This window comes from Ailuropoda melanoleuca, chromosome 5 (genome assembly GCF_002007445.2).
Source record: "Ailuropoda melanoleuca isolate Jingjing chromosome 5, ASM200744v2, whole genome shotgun sequence".
NCBI lineage: Eukaryota > Metazoa > Chordata > Mammalia > Carnivora > Ursidae > Ailuropoda > Ailuropoda melanoleuca.
In genome coordinates, this window is record NC_048222.1 from 80,581,134 (window position 1) to 80,595,266 (window position 14,133).

A 14,133-nucleotide genomic window follows, 5' to 3' on the forward strand; every position below is an offset into this window, starting at 1 on the left:
AATGCCACTGGCCTCAGCGAAAGCAGGCTGAGCGGTGTCCTCGCATGGTGCTCTACATACCTAGAAGATGCAGAAGGGATATGCCCCCAGATGTTCCAGCCTCCCAGATCCAGGATGTTAGCTGCAGAAGGGACTCAGAACTCTCTGGAACTGGCTTCAGTCAAGGAGAGCACTGGGCAAGGGAGTGTCAGGGGAAGCCGCTGCTACCCAAGCCCCCTTTGTATCCCTGTTTATGTCCCTTATTTGACTCTGCAGACTCGATGTTATCATTTTGCTGTTCTCTCCCTTCTTTTTCTCCCCTGCCCCCACCCCAAAGGTGTAACACAAAGAGGGGGGAACTAGGAGCCTGGAGAAACTCAGACTCTAGTCCTGGTTCTGCCACTGATTCTTAGCACATCCTCTTAACAAATCACTTTAATCTCTCAGAGCCCCAGTTTCCCACAGACAAAAATGAGGATGTTAGGTGATTGTTTCTGGTGTTGCATGACTCTACGATTCTAAAGAGACAGTCATGCGTTTTGTTCGTCAGGCAGAGCTTTGGGGCTCAGTCCAAGAATACCACTGTTGTGGCTACGAGAGAGGCCCCAAACTCAGACATTTAATTTACGCACCCAGTCCAGTCTCTTCATATCAACAGTACCTATTTATTTATTTATTTATTTATTTATTATTTTCTTGGGACTCAATCTCATGACACTGAGATCATGACCTGAGCCGAAATCAAGAGTCAGATGCTCAACCGACTGAGCCACTCAGGCATCCCCAGTACTTCCTTATTTTTAAAGACAGCAGTGCTAAATAAGTTTGTACTTACCAATTCAAAAATAGTTCTTGTATTAATTCATGTGGCTAGGAACTTCCAACTTCCAACTTTTGCAGACACACAACACAAGGCATCCAACAATGCAGGTTTATGAAGACAGGAAGACAAGGACCTCAACTGGAAGTGGGGAGGGGGTTGAGGGAGAGGAACAGCTGGCATATACTGGGCATTTTTATTTAAAAAAAATTTTTTTTAAAGATTTTATTTATTTATTTGACAGAGATAGAGACAGCCAGCGAGAGAGGGAACACAAGCAGGGGGAGTGGGAGAGGAAGAAGCAGGCTCACAGCAGAGGAGCCTGATGTGGGGCTCGATCCCACAACGCCGGGACCACGCCCCGAGCCGAAGGCAGCCGCCCAACCGTTGTGCCACCCAGGCGCCCCCTAAAAATTTTTTAAATTTATTTTTTTAATGACTTATTTATTTCCGAGAGAGAGAGAGAGAGAGAGAGAGAGAGAGAGGAGGGGAGGGGCAGAGGGCGAGGAAGAGAGAGAATCCCAGGTGGGTTCCATGCTCAGAGCAGAGCCTGACTCAGGGCTTGATCTCACGACAACCTGAGCCGAAACTGAGTCGGATGTTTAACCGACTGTGCCACCCAGACGCCCCTATACTGGGCCTTTTTAAAGGCAGGTTCTAAAAACCCAACTCCAAAGTAGACTTTATTGGGTTATGCTATGAATGTGTTCCTCCAAAATTCATATGTTAAAATCCTAGCCCCATGGTGATGGTATTAGGAGGTGGGACCTTTGGGAGGCGATTAGGTCATGAGGGTAGTGACCTCATGAATGGGATATGCCCTTATACAAGAGGCCCCAGAGAGATCCCTTGCCCCTTTCACCATGTGAGGTTAGGGTGAGAAGACTCTGAGGAAGCTGTTCCTGACCAGATACTGAATCTATGGTGTCTTGATCTTGGACTTTCCAGCTTCCAGAACTGTGAGGAATACATGTCTGTTGTTTACAAGCCACCTGTTTGATGGTATTTTGTTAGAGCAGTCCTAAGAACTCACCAAAATAGCTTACATAAGTAAAAATCCAGTTTTGCATTCAGCTTGACTGAACGGGTCTAACCATATCCTCGGATCTAGATTGTTCTCCTTTTCTCTGAATCCTGATCCTGGTTCCTCCATGTTGGCTTCATGCTCAGGCAGGCCCTCCTTTCAAGGCGGCCTCGGGTAACTCTGAGCTGAGATCATACTCACTCCCAGTCTCATCCCTAGGGCATCCACTTTTTCACACATTCTTGTTTTGGGTTCTTTTGGTTAGTCACTTTTAGAATCTCTAAAACAAATACCAATGTAACAATATACAAAGGCTTATTTTGCTTCCTGTTAATGTATCAAAATCAATTCCTTTTCAGGATAGGGAAAGATTAGGTCGTTCTTACCTGGTCTGGACCAACAGTTCTATCACTATGCTTGGTTTCGTCTTCCCTGGAAGATTTCTGCAGCCATAAACAACATGTTTACTCTTCATTCTAATTCCAGCCACTGTATTTTTACTATTTCATAAGATGAGGAATCCTCTGCTCTCCTCCTTCCTTCCATCCCTCCCCACTTCCTTCTACTTCAAAGTTGGTGACAGCTACGTTGTAGTCCAAAATCACAGTGGGTTTTTCCAAGATTTCTCTATGTGTTGATTCTACAAGCTTAAAACCAGGAAGTATTATGTGCATTATTATGATCACGTAAATATCATTCACTGATGTGTAAACTACCATACTTGAGATTATTCTCTGTGGGTGTAATACCATCATCACTTTGCCACTCAATGGAGATTGTGCCTACCATTTAGTTCAAATGGAAAATTTTCTACACTCCACTACTTGTTTTTATCATATCCTCAACTTTTTCAAACTTTGAATCATATTTCTATTGTGGTGGTGGTTATAGCTTATATTAGTGTATGTGTTTTCTTTCTTTTTTTTCTACTTACTTTTACAATCTCTTTATCCTTGGTTTTCTGAAATTTCATCATGCCATGGCCAGGTAGGGATCTCTCCCCATCCTTTGAGACTTTACTCAGAGGCTCTCTTTTTAACCTAAAGACTTGTGTCCTTCTTCAGCTCTGGTATGTTCTCTTATACTATTTCCTTGATAATTTATTTCCTCCTGCTTTCCTTGTTATCTCTTTCCAGAACTCTTGTTAATCTAATGTTGACCTCTGATTTGATCTCTCCCTCTTTAAATTACTCTCATAATTTTCAAAATTTTTTTCTTCCTATACTCTGGGGAATAGCCTCGAATTTATCTTTCCATTCTACCATTGTACTTTTTAAATCTCAACAAACGTACAGCCAGATTTTTGAATTCTTTTTTTTTTTAAAGATTTTTTTTTATTTATTTGACAGAGATAGAGACAGCCAGCGAGAGAGGGAACACAAGCAGGGGGAGTGGGAGAGGAAGCAGCAGGCTCATAGCAGAGGAGCCTGATGTGGGGCTCGATCCCATAACGCTGGGATCAGCCCTGAGCCGAAGGCAAACGCCCAACCGCTATGCCACCCAGGCGCCCCCAGATTTTTGAATTCTAAGAGCTCTTCCTTAGTCTCTCTTGGCTCATTCATAGGATATAATTCTTGGTTTTACAGATTTTGCTTTGCTTGTGTGTTTAGTTTTCTTCTGCTCCCTGAATTTTGGGGTGTGTGTGTGGGGGGGGGTTTCCTGCTTGATTTTTTTCATTTACATTGCAAATATTTGTTTACACTTAATACCAAAGCAATAGAGATCAGAATGGGAGTTCGGCGCATAGAACTGTGGTCGTTGACTGTTAGGCTTTTGGACAGGACAGGTGAGAGCAGACTGTTATGGGGGCCCCCTACATGGAATTAAATGGAGGACTCTACTCAGTGGGGATACTGCTTAGTGGGTGCCCTGATTTCACCCCAGATTGCATTTAAAGTTGAGAACAATTTCTCTTTAAAAATTAAGGACAACTCAATTCCTGGCCAGGAAAAAATGCATGACTGTGGCCATTCTGGTCACTGTCCTGGTGAGGAGTTGCCGGGAGAGGTCACGTATCCAACATGCCAGGCCTTCATTTTTGCTCCTGGTATTCTCAGCACTGCTTCCCACATGCGTGCCCGAGTTACCTGCTACCTTAGAATCTAGAGTCCTTAAGGTCCTGCAGATCCCTTCATTTATACCCTAGGCTGTTGCAGCCTTGGGTTCCTTTCCTTAGTCACGATTCTTCCATCTGCTTTATGTGTTCCAGCAATTTATTAAAACTCTTCAATGTTAAAAAAACTAAGAGACAGCCCACGGAATGGGAGAATATATTTGCAAAGGACACCACAGATAAAGGACTGGTATCCAAGATCTACAAAGAACTTCTCAAACTCAATACACGAGAAACAAATAAACAAATCATAAAATGGGCAGAAGATATGAACAGACACTTTTCCAATGAAGACATACAAATGGCTAACAGACACATGAAAAAATGTTCAAAATCATTAGCCATCAGGGAAATTCAAATCAAAACCACACTGAGATACCACCTTACGCCAGTTAGAATGGCAAAGATAGACAAGGCAAGAAACAACAATTGTTGGAGAGGATGTGGAGAAAGGGGATCCCTCCTACATTGTTGGTGGGAATGCAAGTTGGTACAGCCACTCTGGAAAACAGTGTGGAGGTCCCTTAAAAAGTTAAAAATTGAACTACCCTATGACCCAGCCATTGCACTACTGGGTGTTTACCCCAAAGATACAGACGTAGTAAAGAGAAGGGCCATATGCACCCCAATGTTCATAGCTGCATTGTCCACAATAGCCAAATCATGGAAGGAGCCGAGATGCCCTTCAACAGATGACTGGATTAAGAAGCTGTGGTCCATATATACAATGGAATATTACTCAGCTATCAGAAAGAACGAATTCTCAACATTTGCTGCAACATGGACGGCACTGGAGGAGATAATGCTAAGTGAAATAAGTCAAGCAGAGAAAGACAATTATCATATGATTTCTCTCATCTATGGAACATAAGAACTAGGATGATCGGTAGGGGAAGAAAGGGATAAAGAAAAGGGGGGTAATCAGAAGGGGGAATGAAACATGAGAGACTATGGACTATGAGAAACAAACTGAAGACTTCAGAGGGGAGGGGGTGGGGGAATGGGATAGACTGGTGATGGGTAGTAAGGAGGGCACGTATTGCATGGTGCACTGGGTGTTATACGCAACTAATGAAGCATCAAACTTTACATCAGAATCTGGGGATGTACTGTATGGTGATTAACATAATATAATAAAATAAAAAAAACTCTTCAATGTTGGCTCTTCTCTTGGATCTTTTGGAGTTATAGCTTTTAAATGATTTTACCATCTTTTTCATGAGATTTTGGGAGGAGCAGAGATACTCAGGTGTGCTTGGCACCTTTCCCTGAGCCACCCAACATTACGCTGGTGTTAACTTTGTGTTGAGTTGACTCCCTGAATTTTCAATTGATCATGAATGTAAGGAGACTTTGAGTTTACTTCAGAATCCTCTAGTTTAGGGCTGGAAGGAACTTTGGACTTTAATAAATAAATCTCACCACCCATCTCTTATTTTCTTTATCAGTCATGGTTCAGTCAGAGAAGTACAATCACTACATATGCATTTATTTATGATAGAAATTTGACCTTACACAATTGTGGAAGGTGATTAAAAGTCTCTCTATGACTGTTGTCTTTGTGTTTGACCCTGGTGTTTGAATTCTGCAGGGTGGGCAGAAGAGATCAATGTAAAGTAGGGGAGAGTTGGAACAAGGTGGAACCCAGAAGCATGAGCTGGAGCCCGTGAGGATGGATTAAAGCAAACCCGGGTCCATTCTTGTTGCCTTGACTTTGATGATGTGGATGTCCTGCTGAAGAAGCTGGTGCCTTTCATCACAGCAGTCTATTCATCACATACGTTTATTCCAAGTATGTGGAGAAGCTGAATGAGGATCTGAGGAAAGGAAGAGAAGCTTCAGACTGACTGCTGCCCACACCAGCAAGCTGCGCCAGCAGGCAAGGGACTATGTACATGAACAGCCTGGTTCCCTGCACCAGCCTGCTGAGCTAAGAACAAGATGGCTCCAACTTGGAGAACTGTCCCAGCTGGGAACTTTCAGGGAAGGGAATTTTAGGATCCAGTTTAGTTTCATCAACTTGACACATTGTTGAACTACCACATTTCAGATTTGAAAAATTAGGCTCAGAGATACAATGTGAATGATCTAAAACTCAATTTTTTTTAGTGTCAGAACTTGGACTAGAACTAAGTCTCTTGATTATCAATTCAAATATCTTCTAAAAAGTTCCCCCTCCCTCATTATAGACATGACACATTCCTTTTTTTTTTTTTTACGATTTTATTTATTAATTGTCAGAGAGAGTGAGAGAGCACAAGCAGGGGGAGCAGCAGAGGGAGAGCAAGAAGCAGACTCCCCGCTGAGCAGGGAGGCTGATGCTGGGCACGATCCCAGGACCCTGGGATCATGACCCGAGCTGAAAGCAGACACTCCACTGGCTGAGCCACCCACGTGCCCCTACATGACACATTCTTATTCAGAAAAACTAAAAAATTAAAAGATCACCCAGAATTTCATCACTTTAAACTCAATCATTGTTAATATTCTAGTGTATTCCCTTTTTGTTCTTTTTCTTATGCATATCTGGTAATATTTCATAGTTATACTATACAGAGATATATATGAATAGTTTCTTCTGCATTAAAATCCTTATCAGCATCATAAATTATAATTTATTTAATTATTTGTCTAAAATAGACATTAAGGATATTTCTAAGTTTCTTGCTACTACAAATAATGCTGAGTAATACAAATAATGATGAGTATCCTCGTGTATACATTTTTATTCTCATTTTGTACTTACGATAGAATGCTGCAACTGGCAGCTAATACTCTGAAATTGCTTTCAACAAAGATCATACCAATTTATTAGAAGTGTGAGAATATCTGTCTTCCCAAACCTTTGATGGCATTGGGTATCATCTTTTAAATATCGTTGGTATGAAATTTTATCTTATCATTTTTCAATTTGTATTGCTTTGAATACTTGAGAGGGTGAAAATGTCACCTGAGTTTGTTAATCCTTTGTATTTAATTTTGGTGAATTGTTTGTTTATCCACTTAGCAATTGAGGGTCTTAATTTTTTGTATTGTCTTTCACTGTGTTAAAAATCTTAAGTCCTGGGGCGCCTGGGTGGCTCAGTCGTTGGGCATCTGCCTTTGGCTCAGGGCGTGATCCCGGGGTCCTGGGATCGAGCCCCACATCGGGCTCCTCCGCTGGGAGCCTGCTTTTCCTCTCCCACTCCCCCTGCTTGTGTTCCCTCTCTTGCTGGCTGTCTCTCTTTCTGTCAAATAAATAAATAAAATCTTTAAAAAAAAATCTTAAGTCCTTGTTATTTTGCCACAGATCCACTTTTCTCCTGAGCAGTTTGGTGCTTTTTGTCATAACCATGGCAGAACAATGGGGCCTGGAGAACAGAAGCACAGCCGTGTGGGGGATGAGGACAAGCCGACATTTAGAAACATTCTGGTCAAGAATTCTGATTGCTATTTGTTTTTTGAGGATGCTGGTGTGAAGCCCAACTGAGTCATTAGGTTTCACAGGTAACCCCTGTGTAGATTAGCAAAGCCAGGTGAGGAGCTGGGAGAGGACAGAGGCTGTGCAGGGCGCCTGCGCCGGGGCACCCTTAGAATTAGGAAAAATGTCCAATAGAGTGGATGTGATGGGAACAGTTGGAGAATGTGACTCTGACAACTTAGAGTTATAGGCAAGCGCTGTCCTCAGACTTTGGGGGAAGTGGATTTGAAAAAGTTCAGATGACAAACGGAGGCAATATACCATTCCCGAGGATGAAGGAAGCTGCTCAAAAACCAAACTATGACAAATGCACGTAAGAGGATCCTAAAAACCCAGACTTGGAGGCAGCAGCCAAACCATTTTGCTTTTCAATGTAGGGAGAGCAACGGGAAGTATGTTTGGGTACAGATTTTAGTCTGCAGTGTGCAATGAACTTTCTGCATATTGAATGGGCATTGATCTTCTCATCTGTACAGCTGGTGTATATCCGATCTCTCATATGTATTGCAAGTAGAGAACTTAGGACATAAAACATAAGTGATTAAGTGGGGGTGCTTCCTCCCCTGATCTGAAGTAGGCTTTGTTTATTTTGGAGGGGCTGTCGAGGAGAGGGGTTCGGACCAGAGTCGGAGTATGAGAGAAGTAGACAGGATTAGAAAGGGGATTTTACTACAAGTTGCTGTAGACTATGTAAATTCCCTTTACTGTCCCAAGAGACCTGAGTAAGTAGTGATATCCGCTCTTGTTTTTTATAGTCTCCTGAACTGTACCTTTTGGTAAGGAGTGAACCACCTGTGTCGCATGAAAGTTGTGTCTTTCTCAAGACACTTTTTGGACTTACTTTTTTTTTAAAGCAAATTCCAAAAGTTTTCATATGTTAAATTGGGTTAGAAAGGAAAACCATGGTTTTATCATCTTGAACTAAAAAGCATGGATATTAATCTGAATTGTGCCTTCAACTTTGCTGTATAAAAAAAGTAAGATACAAAAGTATATAGCTTTGTACTCTCAAAGGCCTTTGTGTTAGTTTATTTGTACGCCATTTCCTTTTAGGGTCTGAGCGTTCCTGTCTTTGCCCTGCTGCTTCCTTTGCTGGGAAGAATTCCCTTCCTTCTCTTCTCCATCTAGTGAACTCCTACACATACTCCAAGAACCAACTCCCTTATCACCAGCTCTCCAAAACCTTCCCTAGCTCAAAGAACTCCACTTTTCTTAATGGACGGCTAGCACATTGGATTATTAATAGTTTCTATGAGATTATAAACTCCCTGAGGTCTCATTGCTCTCTATATCTTCACTATCTTGCCCAGAGCCTGCCAAGTATGCCTAAGTGACTGCAGCACGAGCACGGAAAGTCCTTTACGGTGAATGGACTTGGGTTCTTTTCAGTTTTCTACGTGGAGGGACTGAGAGAACACTTCTGGCCTCCCCTCGTTCTGCTCCCGGGGGAGGAGGAAGGATGCCTTTGATTAGCATGGGCTCCTTGGTCAGCCTTCATGCCTTGGCTGAGGGGTGAGTGTAATTCTGGGGGGATGTATGAGGAAGTCCACTGCGGCCCTGCGCCTGAACCGGCTGTATCAGTAAGAAGCCTGACAGCTGATCTCAGGCTGGCTGACTCCCTGTGTGTCTCTCTGTCTCTCTCTCTATTGGTTCCTGACTCAGGACCGGAAGAAAGGCATTATCTATTGCTCCCCTGCTAAACCCCCAGCGTCTGACATTTGTACAGTGCTTTTCAGTTTACAAAGCACTTCCACATCCATTATTTCAAGGGTTGTAAATAAGGTAACAAAGTGCTGTGGGAGTTTGGGGAACAAGTGATTAATTTCAGTTGGGGAAAGCATAGCTCACACGGAGCGGCCGGTCTGTAGGCCTCATTCAGCACAGGTGTTGGGCTGGAAAGTCTCTGAATTCTTCCTCTTCCACGCCTTTATAGTATCCAGCAGAGGACGTTAGCCCATTTCCGGAATTTGCCTTATCTACGGCCTAGTTTGCTCTTCTGACCCACCGTACATCTCGTGTACTTCCCCCAATTTCTGACGTCTGTTGGTTATGCATTGACATTTCCAATTCTTACCTCAGGAGGCCCTGGCTTTGTCAATCCCTTTGGACGTGCTACTGTGACATGACCTGGCATCCTTATGCGTCAGGACCTGATAATCACTCTCTAGGATCACACTCTGTGGCTACTGCTCCTTTCCCCAGTCTTGCCACCAAAAAAATCAGCTGGCACCGCCAGCTTTGAGCTCTAATATTCTATCATCATTGGCCTTAATAGTTTAGAAGCAACTGGATCTCTTTGCTCAGTCACAGCAAAGGCCTCATGACATCAGAGATATTGTCACACTGGAGGCACACACTGGGTGACTTTGTAGATGCCAGCGGTCTTCCTAGGATGGTGGGTCCACCAACAGACACTCCATTGATGTGGATGTGCTAAAAGGTGTTTTGGAACAAACAGCTTCCCCAAAAGTGCCAAATTCTAATTGACATTGTTTTTCAAAGTGTTAGAATATAAATTGAATTTCAAGGCAAAGGGAAAAAAATTAGAATTGGAAGTAAAGAAAGTGAATCTGCAAGCAGAAATGAAATGAGTCAATCTAATTTCAAAGCCTGTCCCGAACCAAGGGTAAAATAACAAAGTGTTTGTGAAAAAAGAGAATCTAATATTTATAAGGGGTTCAACATCTAAGGGATGATAAATCGCACTTGAGAGGAAACGCTGCATTAGATAAATTTTGTCTTGACACCGAGCCCTTTAACATGCCTGTAGAGCTTGTCTCATACATCTGCTAGAGCCCACATACCAGCCTGTCCCTGCTAGTCACTGAAGGGTTATTTTGCTGAGAAAAATCTGTTTGACTTAGAAGCTGGAAGAAGGGAGAGGGAAGCTCAGAGATTGGAATCTAAATGAGTAGCAGAAATATTTCAAATGCCACCATGGCAGGGAAAAGATGAACAAGTCTATGATAATTGACACCTCTTCTTACATCCAATTCCATTCTATACGATCTCCAAACACATTCTTAGCCTGGTTTAACATCATTTATGTCTGTTTGGCATCACAATAGAGAATGTGACAAAGGAAATTGAATCAGTGAAGTGCATTGTTGGGTGAAATTACCTGTGGAGAGACAGACCCATGGAGACGGGACATGAGGTCGTCCTGTTTCACTGTGGGCCCTTAGTACTTGTAGTCCTTCTCTGATAACTAAGCATTGATGGGGCAGGGAGGGTAAGGAGGAGAGGACAGAATCCCAGGTTGGGAGCATATAGGTTTGGATGGGTAGGGAGTAAGGGGCTAAATGATATCACATGTGTGGGCACACGCATGTGCACATGCACGTGGACTTAATTTATAGAGAGTGTAGAAGGAAAATCGGGATCTTACATGTAGGGTGCTCAGTTGTGTTCAACTAAGGTCATGGCCAGTAGATTTTGCTACAGCATCTCCTTTCTTTGTTTCATGATTCAGCTTCTTTAGCTGGTGATTGACCTCCAGAAGGGACACGTCAGACAATGCACTTAAGGCAAATAATCCAAACTGTGCTTTTAGGATAATCCAGGTAAAGGGTGGACATTAACCAGTGTTTGTTTAATATCAAATGTAATAGTTTAATATGAATGCATTTTGATTTTACATATAAATAATGAGATGATTATAATATTTTCACACCTTATAAATATTTACTTTGATTTGACACTATAGATATAAAATAGATCTGGATTCGAATCCAGTTTCCACCTTACCTTGGGAACTTTGAGTTCTTTGAGCCCCCAGTTTTATCACTTGAAAAATGGGGATAAAATCTACCTTGAAGACTTGTTGTGAAGGTTACATGAAAAAAATTTGTAAAGGGCCTAGAACACATTAGGTGCTCATTAAATTCCCTTTTCTCTTCCTACATTCTGGATAAATTAAATTTGATCTTTTTAAAAGAGAAAAGTGTTATGCTAGATTTTTGTTTCAAAAAATCACTTTGGTTAGACCTTCAATATTTGATCAAGGCAGTTAGTTCCAAATCTTTGAAATAAAAGTGATCAAAAATATAATTCTCTTGGAAATAATAGAAAATTTGAAGAAAAGTTTCAAGGATAGGAATAGTACAAAGAAAACCTGATTATATTTTATACGGATTTATCTATAGTTAACATTTCACCTTATTGGCTCTGTCATTCTCTCTCTCTTTCTCCATTTATATAAATGGAGAAAGAGAGAGAGAATATATATATATAGAATATATATATATTTTTTTTTATATAATAATATAATGTATAATAATATAAATAATATATTATTTATATATTATATTATTTATATATANTTTTAATATAATAATATAATATATATAATATAAATAATATATATATTATTTATATATATAATATATATAAATTTTTTTTCTGAACCGTTTGAGAGCTAGTTACACACATCCCAGAACTTACCCTTCAATATTTCAATGTGTATTTCTTAAGAATAGTATATTCTCTTATCTTACCATAATGCAGTCATCAAGTTCAGCAAAGTTATCATTGATAGAATACTTTTACCTCATCTACCATCCTGCTTCCGATTTTGTCCGTCAACCCAATAATGTCTTTTTTTTTTTAAAGATTTTATTTATCTATTTGACAGAGAGAGAGAGAGAGAGCACAAGCAGGGTGAGTGGGAGAGAGAGAAGCAGACTCCCAGCTGTGCAGGGAGCTCTACCCGGGGCTCGATCCCAGGACCCTGGGATGCTGACCTGAGCCAAAGAAGGCAGATGCTTAACCAACTGAGCCACCCAGGCGCCCCCCAATAATGTCTTTTATAACGCATTTCATTTCTTCTTTTTCTGCTAGTATAGGATTGGCTATTGCATTGAGTTGTCGTGTCTCCTTTAATCTGATTAACAAAAATTTTATCTTTTACCATTTGTTTAATCACTGATAAATGATATACATGGCTGGCTAATGTATTTATAATTTAATTAACAGGGCGATAGAATAATCAACATAGCAACAATTTTAAACTCATCTACCCGGCTTTCCTGTCCTCTGTAATCTGCCCTCACTTTAATTATCTAAATGCCGCTCCCCTGTGCAGGTAGCAACTTGTAGCTGGAAAAACACAAGCTTGGGGCAGGAGCTCTGGGTGTGAATTCTAGCTCTGCTGCCTCTTGACTGTATGGTCTTCCAGCATCTTCCAAAAAAATGTAGCCACTCAATTAATAACCGAGAAACCAATAAACAAATCTAGTTTATAGGTTTGTTAGGAAAATTAAAGCTCATTTGCCTAAATGAGCCCACAGAGGTTCTTGGCATATCCCAGTTTCTCTGAAAATGTTCATTCCTTTGCCTTCCTCCTTGTCGGGGTCAGGTTGTTGCTACATTCATTCCTACCCCCTTAGCTTTGCTCACACAGGCTCCACCTCTGTCCTATCTTCCGCTCTCTTTGAAACCTACCCGAAGCCAAAGTGTTTGCTAAGACTCAGCTCTACTTCTTTATATCCTTCATGAAGCCATCATTAATCTCAGTACTCTCTCTACCTCTTAAATCTTTATGATCCTTTATTGAAATATCTTCCTTCATAGTTCTTAACTGGCTGGGCATTCCGCTGCACCACTGTTGATGTCATCTATGATGTCATGAGGGTGGTGCCCATCAACATCGCAGCCCACAGACTGGGCAGCCCCCAGGATCTCTTCAATGATTCCAGAGAATTCTCTGGCTAAAGATCAGTGTTGCACTGGGGCTCGGGGATGGCTCAGTCGGTAGCGTATGAGACTCTTGATCTTGGGGTTGTGAGTTGAAGCCCCACTTTGGGCATGGAGCCTACTTAAAAATGAATAAGTAAAAAAAAATTTTAGGGGTGCCTGGGTGGCTCAGCTTAGTTAAGCATCTGCCTTCGGCTCAGGTCCTGATCCCAGGGTGCTGGGATTGAGCCCCGCATCGGGCTCCCTGCTCCGCAGGAAGCCTGCTTCTTCCTCTCCCACTCCCCTTGCTTGTGTTCCCTCTCTCGCTGTGTCTCTCTGTCAAATAAATAAATAAATAAATAAATAAAATCTTTAAAAAAATTAAAAATAAAGAAGATTAATAAAAAGGATTGGTGTCAGATCTGTTGGGCAATATTGACAATCTTATCATAATTGATGTTTCCACTGTGCTTAATGTTTTTCTGCTTTGATAATCGGAGCCAAGCAGAAGGTACCACTTCACTCTGGGCCTGTCTGTGCCGAATGGTCAGTTTCATTGTCATCCTCAGACCCTTCCCATCACCCGTTGCTTTGGGGATGTCGTCACCAGCCTTTCTTGGAGACAGACCCAGGGGGCCAATCTTCAGGCCCTGGGAGGACACGGCACCGACTTCCCCACCGGTGCACCTCAGGTATACGACTTTGATCTCCTTGAGGTTGAACTTCGGCAGCATGGCGGAAGCGGCAGGTGTCTATGAACCCGGACTCCGGCCGACTGAGAAGAGTTGGACCTAGGCCTCCTCCCAGCCAAAAGCCGAAAGGGAATACGTGAAATCTTAGAACACTAACATTTAGGGGTCCCAAGAGAGCCATAAACATAGAGAGAAGCTCTCGCATAAAGAAGCGAGTTACTGAGCAGTGTTCTATGCCTGGCGCTTTCCCTGCAGTGACGGGAATCCTCGAAACAGCCTCCACGGGGAGGTGGCCATAGTCCCATTTTGCGGACGAGGAACCTCTGGTGCAAGGTCACAGAGCTAGAGAATGGCAGAGCCGGCATTCGAGCC

The 14,133-nt window shown here is 42.1% G+C and overlaps 1 pseudogene; it reads right to left on the reverse strand.

The window, feature by feature from the left end:
* Nucleotides 1–12,970: 12,970 nt before the first annotated feature.
* On the reverse strand, nt 12,971–13,880 carry LOC100467574 (annotated as a pseudogene).
* Between the last annotated feature and the right edge of the window lie 253 nt (nt 13,881–14,133).